Source organism: Hippopotamus amphibius, chromosome 6, assembly GCF_030028045.1.
Source record: "Hippopotamus amphibius kiboko isolate mHipAmp2 chromosome 6, mHipAmp2.hap2, whole genome shotgun sequence".
NCBI lineage: Eukaryota > Metazoa > Chordata > Mammalia > Artiodactyla > Hippopotamidae > Hippopotamus > Hippopotamus amphibius.
Window position 1 is genome coordinate 40,185,259 of NC_080191.1, and position 9,082 is coordinate 40,194,340.

At 36.7% G+C, this 9,082-nt stretch overlaps 1 non-coding gene across 1 annotated transcript; it reads left to right on the top strand.

The window, feature by feature from the left end:
• Positions 1–8,605: 8,605 nt before the first annotated feature.
• LOC130856277 (U6 spliceosomal RNA) lies at positions 8,606–8,712 on the top strand. Its single transcript, XR_009054555.1, has one exon. It is a non-coding gene; the product is annotated as a U6 spliceosomal RNA (small nuclear RNA).
• Positions 8,713–9,082: the final 370 nt, after the last annotated feature.

Sequence of the window (9,082 nt, forward strand, 5' to 3'; positions counted from 1 at the left end):
TTTTTTTATTTCTTTCCCATTTAGGTCACCACAGAGCATAGAGTTCCCTGTGCTGTACAGTAGGTTCTCATTAGTTATCTAATTTATACATATCGGTGCATGTATGTCAATCCCAATCTCCCAATTCATCCCACCCCCCCATTCCCCCTCTTGGTGTCCATACATTTGTTCTCTACATCTGTGTCTCTGTTTCTGCTTTGAAAATACCTGTCTTTTCAGCCATTGCTTAGGAGTGGAGTCCAGCAACACCTTTCAGAGAAGAAAACACAGATAACCGGGTCAGAGAGAAAACATCTCCTTCTCTCATGTACCATCCCAGGGCTCCCTATCATGCAGAAAAAGACGAATTCTTGGGCTCCCTCACACTTAACACCCTTGTTGAGGTGATGGAAAGACATAAGGCAGGTGATATTTGTCCTGGGCCTCGCCACTGCTCAGGTGCTGATGGTAGCTCTGTGCTGGATGCTTCTAGCCTGTTCCTGTCCCCGGGGGCACACAGGCTTGCTTTTTGTGGGAAGGGGGTGGGGTTGTGTGGAAGGGGAGATTCGGGGATATAGGCCAGTGACTCTCTCTTCTTATCAACATTAGAGTGTGTGTGTTACCCTCAGAAACAAGGTATTGACTCACTAAAGCCTTGACCTGCTCTGAACTGATGGGAGAGGTGCAGTCTAGGTGGCAAAGGGGTATTTCACCAGAAATATCCTTTGGTGGGAATTTCAAGCTAGGTAGGAAGAGGGACAAGGCGGGAAGGCAGTTGGAAACATAGTAACACACCAATTAACCTTGACGCTAAGCCAAATCTCACTTTGAGAAAATTTAGGCAGAGAATCAAGTTTGTTATTCATTGATATGAATTTAATTTTCTTCCTAGGAAGCCTACAAATTCTCCCTCTCAGCCTCTTCAGAGATTTGCATTCTGTCTCCATAATAAACTTGAAATTTTAAAATAAAGTCTGCACTTTTTGTCTTCAAACATTGCTACATTTGGAGAATCCTTATTTAGGGCTGCATTTACTAATGATCAGCTGGCTGTTTCAAGTTACACAATCACAGATTTGAAGCTTGGTGAACTCTCTGCCTCCAAATTCTTTCTGAAGTCCTGGAAAATACATGATATGTTCAAGGTCACAATTTGCTCTTAGAATTTCTGAAAATATCTGTGCATGCTGATTTATGGTACCATAGCCTTTCCCAAGCAGAGAAGATCTTGTTCACTTGGTATGCACCCTTGGATAAAGATGCTTTCTTCTTCTTTTTTAATGGAACTCTTCTTCTATTGGAAAAGTGGTGTAGGAAAGAATAATGGGATTTACTAGCTATAAAAGATTCTGAATTGTAAAAATGCAATGCCTTGGCCAAAAAACACTTCCTCTCTTATTCCTTGTCATTAGAAGTATGTGTGTGTATAATAAATAAGCTACTTGCCATTGCTTTTTATTCCCTGGAAATAGACTTCTTAATTCACTAGACATTTTCCAAATTAAGCAAAGGAAACTGGAAGATAAATTTATGACTACAGTTTCTGGGGAATAAACATGAGGCCAATTGGACATAACCCTAGTGAAGTAAGGGTGGTGCAATGAAATCAGAACAGTCTAACTAGCCAATAAGGATGAATCATAGAATAATATAATCTTAGGTTTGAACTGATTTTAAAGGTCACCTAGTCCAGCAACATGATTTAGCCCAAAGAATATTTTGGCTCAGCAACATAAAACCAACGTTGGGTAGTTTGTTTTCTAGAACCAATCCAAATTTTTCTGGCAAAATCAGATTTGCCTTGCACATTTATTCTAACCTCTAGCTCATGTACTAGAGGATTTCAACCTGTAAGCTATGGATGGGCCACAAAGGGAGCCCTCGGGCCCTCTGAAATGGAATGCAAAATTGTGTGGGATTGTATACATTTGTGCTTTATTCTAATAGAGTAAATATTCATCAATATAACTCAAATAAACAAAAGTGCTTGGGAACCTTAATAATTAAAAAAAAATTTTTTTAGCAGTCCTGAAACCAAAGAGTTTGAGAAACTTTGTCTTATATGTTACTGCTATCTTCCGTCTTTTTCACAAAATAAATACTCAGTATTTTCTCCTGGGCCTCTAAAACAAAGAATTGCAATGCCTCCAAACTGGACTCCCTGCTCACGTCTCCCTTTTTCTCACCACCCCAGATTAATCATCCCAGAACTTTAGTTTTATCATAGAATCTGAAGTGACCGTTAAAGATAACTTACTTATTTTTACAGTGATGAAACTGAATCCAGGAAAATAAGCAATTTCTCCCAGGTCACACGGGTAGAGGCAATTACTTCTCATCTGGGCTCAAAACCTCCAGACTTCTAAGTTCAAAGCTCCCAGCCTGGCATTCAGGGTTGACCCAACTTCTTGTCCTACTGCACTTAACACAGTCCCCTGTTTGAAACAGCTCATTCCCTTTACTGTCCCCGGAACGCACCAGACCCGCCATTACCTCCAGGCAAAGAACTCCCCTTTAAATAGAGCTGGTCTTCGCGCTCACTCTTTCCCTAGTCTAGAACGGTTCCTACCCCTCTAAATCCTACTTCTTTTATATTACACAGTAAAGAACAATTGCATACAACTATGCCCTAAGTCATGTATGTAACACATTATCAAACAGTAGTTCTTCTCTGTCTCCCTACCCCAGAATCCCACTGCACAGAAACAACCACTTTCAATTCTCCACCATTTCTTCTGTTGTATATCTCCATATTTCTAAATAACATATTTAAAATGATGTTTCCTAATGTTTTAATATTGGAAATTATCTATTGACTGATTGTCTACTGACAATTGAAAATCAGGATTTCACTCTTTAGCTTCGCCACCTACAACACAGGCATGTCTTCTCCTAGTCTTCTGATATAGTGATGTCACAGTATTTGGCTAAGTTGGTATTTGGTATATTAGATTGCATCACGTAAAATTGCTGTCATATAACCATTTTGTCACTTTTTTACCATTTAGTTTCAGCTTACATAAGGTAAAAATATATATCTTTCCACAAATACCACATTACCTTGCTTACTGCTGATTAACAGTAAATTTAAAAATCAAGAATTCTGAGTTCTCTCATTTTTTTCTTCTCTTTCAAAATTGTTTTGGCAATTTTAGCTCTTTTCCCTTTCCATGTAAACTTTAGAATCGGAATAGGGACTATTTTCTCAGTGTCTTTTATCCAGAGAAGGATCTTCCATTGGAGAATCACACGCCTGTTGCCACAGCCGCTGTGACTGTATAGTTCCACACCTGGGGCTGGACTCTCTCAGGGCAGGGCCAAGAGAGAAAAAGAGAGAAAGGGGGAGATTCTCCTGACACTCTCCAGCTTGCAGGGTTTTTATTCCTTTTTAGATGTGCTTAACCTTTAAATTAGTAGATTTTGAGTAAAGCAGGTCACCCTCCAGAGTTTGGGTGGTCTCATCCAGTCAGTTGAAAGTGAAAAAAGTGAGTTCCCCAGAAGAGGAAGGATTTCTGCCTCAAAACTGCCTTTGGACTCAAGAATACATTAACTCTTCTCTGGGTCTGCCCTGCAGATTGCAGTCTTCCAACTCCCATGGTCACATAAGCCAATTCCTTAAAATAAATCTAGATAGATAGATAGATAGATAGATAGATAGATGATAGATAGATACAGATATAGTTATAAATATGTCCTATTGGTTCTGTTTCTCTGGAAAACTCGGACTAATACAGCTACCTAAACATATAATTTTAAAAAAATCAATAATGCCTTTACAGTAATATAAAAGAAAATTAAAAAAATTTATAACAAAGTTATGTTGAATTCAACATATAAATTCAAGCAGTGTCCCAATTACTATTGCTGCAAAGCAAACAACCCCAAATTTGGGAGCATAAAATAGCCACTTTATTACACACAAATTCTGAGTGTTGAGAATTCAGAAAGAGCAAAGCAGTGACAACATATTTCAGTGCCGCAATGTCTGAGGTCTCAATTAGAAAGATTTGAGAGCTAAGAGGGACTCAATAGCTGGGGACTTGAATCATCTGAAAGTTGATTTATGCAAATCTAGTGCTTGATTTGGATTGAAAGGCGAGACTTCAGCTGGAACTATTGAGAAGAACATGTGCAACTGAACTCTCTATGTGGCTGTGGCTTCCTTAAAACATGGTAGCTAGGTTCCAAGAGCATTCCAAGAGAGCTAAGTGGATGAACTTTACGAACTTCATGAAACCTTTTATGAACTAACTTTTGAACTCTTATAATATCACTTACTCTGTGGTCATCAAGCCACTTAGATTGAAAAAGAGGGAATCTTTTGCACTTCTTGATGGGATAAGTGCCAAAGTCATATTGAAGGAAGAGTATATGTAGTTAAGGATAGTGTCGTTGTTTGCAAATGCAATCTGTCATAACTAGAAATATTTCTGTCCGTATTTCCAAAATATTCTATAAAGGACCCTGTTGAGATTCAATATTTTAGAGCTATGGGAAAGCAATTGGTGAGAAAGGAGTACATGTGATGTATCTTTACATTGTAAAGATCACTTCTAGAGCAGTGCCGATTTGAATATAACTGTAAACATAGATACAGCCCTGAGAAGTCTCTAAAAGTAGTCCAGATGAGAAACGATGGCAGCTTTATACTAGGGTTGAGGGGGAATGGAAAAAAACTACATGGATTTAGTAAAAGTTTCAGAGATAAAATCTGTAGGATTTGCTGATGAATGGATACAGGGCAGAGGTGGTGAAGGAGAGGAACGTCGTAAACAGTGGTGACAACTTCTCTTGTTTGCACAACTTGGAGGGACCACAGTGCCATTCACTAGAGCCATGGGAAAGAGGTTTGGGGAAAGGTCATAATTTGTTTTTTTTAATTTGGATAATAAGAATTATCTTTAACATCTTTCTGAGATAATTGTTTCTGTAAGGAGAACAGAATTAACTTGGTGGTTAAGTGGATGATGAATGGCTCTGATGAATTAGCTGGAAATTATTTCCCAGCTTAAAAATTAGAGGAAAGTATTTTGTTTTTCAAATCTCTAGGAAAATGATCCTTCTAAAGTGCTCAAGTTGAGCCCTTCTGTCACCATTATGTCATCGTGGCCAAACCACTATTAATTTTCCAGTTCTGCTCTGGGTTTATTTCATAATTTATAATTTTAAGTATCAGAGTTCAGCTGCACCTGTTGATATTTACTCAGAATAAAGTGAAGGTCGTTGATGCAATTTAACTGAGGAATGTCTAGAACGAACATTCGGGAAAGCCTACAATGACAGTGGTGGAACTGGTTGCCTAATCCCTCAGGCTGGCTACAAAAGAACACATTTTGGGAAAGAAGAAAACTGGAAAAGAGATCAGCAGGAGAAATAACGTGAGAAAAAGGAGGCTCAGTCTCAGGAGTCAATTGTCATCTGGCTGTTGCTCCCTGCCACTCTTTCTGAAACAAAGAACTGAAAGAAGATGAAGAAGATCCTTTCTGGATTTTATTGTTTTGCTGGAAAATAACATTTTAGGAGATACTAGTTTTGTAATTGACGCTATGGGTCTCCTTAAAATGTGAGAATTTTATTTCTATGAAATGTAATTTTACATTCTATAACACTTTCTTTTTCCACTTTTTCAAAGAATAGTAGTTTTAATTTGTAAAGTGGAGCTTACAATACCTCTCTAGCAAGATTGTGGTTGATTTGAAATAATAGATGTAAAGGACCTAAACGCAGTACTAGAAATATGGTACGCACTTGGCAAATGTTTGTATATTAGTGTTATTACCATTATTACTAATTTGTTGTCACTGTTGATGATGTAATCAAAGGAATTTTTAAAAGTGTAGATAAAGAAGGTTTGATCATTTTCCTAAGAGTGTATCAAAGCAATGTGACACTGAAGCAAGTTGCAGAAAACCACTATGATGTTTTTACTAGCAGCAGCAATAAACATGTAGAGTGCATACTAACCTTAGGAAACTTCTAGGTCTATTTAAGACCTAGAATTAATTTAATTACTACAATAACTTTGAATACAGAGAGCCTATTCTTAAGGCATTTATGAGCTATATGTCGAAGGACAATGTATTAGTGGAAAAGAGAAAGACATTACATTTGCAAGACAATCAGTTTAAAATTATCATCAAAGACCCTGATCTGCATTAGGGAAAGGGGGATCTACTGAACTCTGCATTGTGAAATCTAATCCTCAATTTATTATTTTTGAGATAGAATCACTTAAGAATCTGCAAAATATATACACATATTGAAGAGAACAGTTAACATTGGATTGGATTCTATTTTAAATAAAGGCATGTGTGATCATAAAGTTAATTTTAGCAATAGTTGCAATTTGAAAATTTTAGTTTTCATTTTGTACAACAAATTGTTAAAACTGCATCATTTTCTCTTTTACATATAATTTTATATGGTGTATGTTTTACAGTTATTAAAATGATTACTTAAATGGATTAAAGGTATAATAAATGTTTAAATGAGGATACAATTGAAATATTCCCAATTTGACTATAATTCCTGGCATACAGTATACATTCAGCAAGTGCTTGTTGAATGACTTATTTGTCTGCATCCACACTGAAGCAAAACAATATAATACTGACCAATATTAACACAGTCCATTAAAGCCTACTGTCAAACTAGTGATAATATTCAGTTGCATAAATAACCTAATGATATGCTTCTTTTCATACTTTTCTCTAATGAAAGAAAGATGAGAAAATAACACTTGGTGGGAAGTTATAAAAGATATCCTTTAATTTGATTCATTACCATCATAATGGGATAGTCATATTAAAATAGAACTCTTGCAGATATGAGATTATTTTAAAGATTTCTGCAAGATAAAAAATAGACATTTTTATAAATCCTGTAGTATTGTCAAAAGAGAATTTTGAAAACTATGGTTGTTCTACCAAACATAAATTGGAAGCAAGTCATATATAAATTCAGTGATAATGTTTGAAGATTAAAGTGAACTATAATTTTAGTCTTTGATCTGACTAATTTTTATTGAGTTATACTAATAGCTAGTTTAGATAATAAAACGTTATGACTATATTTAAATGCATTCATAATGCTTACACTAATATTGAAGACATTTTCATAAAAGATGTTCTTGAAGATAGTTAACATAATAACTGAACAAGAAAATGTAGTCAGAGTGGAATTCAAAAGAGATTAATAAATTACAGTCATATTTCTTCTTAAGGGGACCTGTTTTAGAATGAGTCTTCTCCTGAGACGGTGATATTACATAATATAAATGATACAACTGGTAAAGAATTACAGTATAGCCTTATAACGTTTTCAGCAGATGTTATTCTTGTGTGTTGTCTGGATTGTGAGGACCTGAGGGCATTGGCATTGACTCTGATTTAGCTGTCTTTGAATTGTCTTCAGTCCACGACAGTGACAGGCATAGAGAAGACAATTAACATGCTTCTTAACAGATCTGGATTTATTTTCTTCAGGGGCAATAAGTATGCTTTCCCCACTGCCCTCTATACTGTGTATTCCTGGAGCTGGAACCAAGAAGTGCATCTTCCAGACTCCCTTGCCAGAAGGATTACAGTGCAGACCTGCCAACCAAAGGTATTGGCATGAAGTGTGACAGGCTGAAGGGGGGTGAAGCCATTATTGCCACTTTGACAAGTGGCTTCAGCAGATGACAAACGTGAGGTTCTGTGTGGTTTTAGGCAATCTTCAAATCACTCCCCAATGGTATGGGCAACTGAAATCTTAGCTGTGGTTTCCTGTAATTTCTGACAGCTACTATGGCATTCCTCAGCAACTGATTCTCTGTATTATGTTGATTACAGTTGGCAGAACTTTAAGTGATGTCTATATTACTGATCAATCTATGACTTAAAATAACAAATAAAGTATCTAAATAAGGTTAGTTCAAAATGACTCTTTAATTATGAATGAACCAAGAAAATAAACAATGGACTTAAAGCAACCTGGTTTTATGTCCCAAACCTGCAACCACATAAGCTTAAGTCAAAAACGTCAACTCTTCATATCAGGTATACCTTCTGATAAGAGTAGCTATTAGCAAAATTTTTACTTTATTCATTCTCTTAGTCTGCCAGGACTGCCATAACAAAGTACTATAGACTGGGTGGCTTAAATAACAGAAATTTATTTCTCATCATTTTGGAGACTGGAAAGTCCAAGATGCCAGCAACATAGGTGTTTTCCTGAGGCTTCTCCTCTTGGCTTGCAGTCTGCTGCCACCCTGCTGTGTGCTCACAGGACCCCTTCTTTGCATGCACATTGGGGAGAGAGAGAGACAGAGAGATCGCTCATCCTCTTTCCTAAGACCACCAATCCTAATGGGTTAGGACCCCACTCTTATAACCTCATTCAATGTTTATTACCTCCTAAAAGTCCTATCTCAACATACAGTCACATGTGGGTTAGGACCTCAACATATGAACTTGGGGGGCACACAGTTCATTCTGTAGCATTCATTAGGCTGATATGAAGATTAAAACCATAAAATTGAGGAAAATGTTATGGAGACTAGAAGTTCAAATTGTCTGCAAACTGACCTCCCACAATTTTAAGCTTAGGATAAATCTCTCTTTTTTCCTTGATTTTAAACATTATAGTGCTCACTACAGCAGCACATATACTAAAATTGGAATGATACAGAGAAGATTAGCATGGCCCCTGTGCAAGGATGACATGCAAATTCGTGAAGCGTTCCATATTTTTAAACTTGAAATTGATTAAAGACCTAAATGTGAGGCTAGACACTGTAAAACTCCTAGAGGAAAACATAAGCAGAACACTCTATGACATACATCAAAGCAAGATCCTTTTTGACCCAGCTCCTAGAATCATGGAAATAAAATCAAGAATAAACAAATGGGACCTAATGAAACTTAAAATCTTTTGCACAGCGGAAGAAACCATAAACAAGACAAAAAGACAATCCTCAGAATGGGAGAAAATACTTCCCAACGAAGCAACGGACAAAGGATTAATCTTCAAAATATACAAGCAGCTCATGCAGCTTAATACCAAAAAAGCAAATAACCTAATCCACAAATGGGTGGAAGACCTAAATAGATATTTCTCCAGA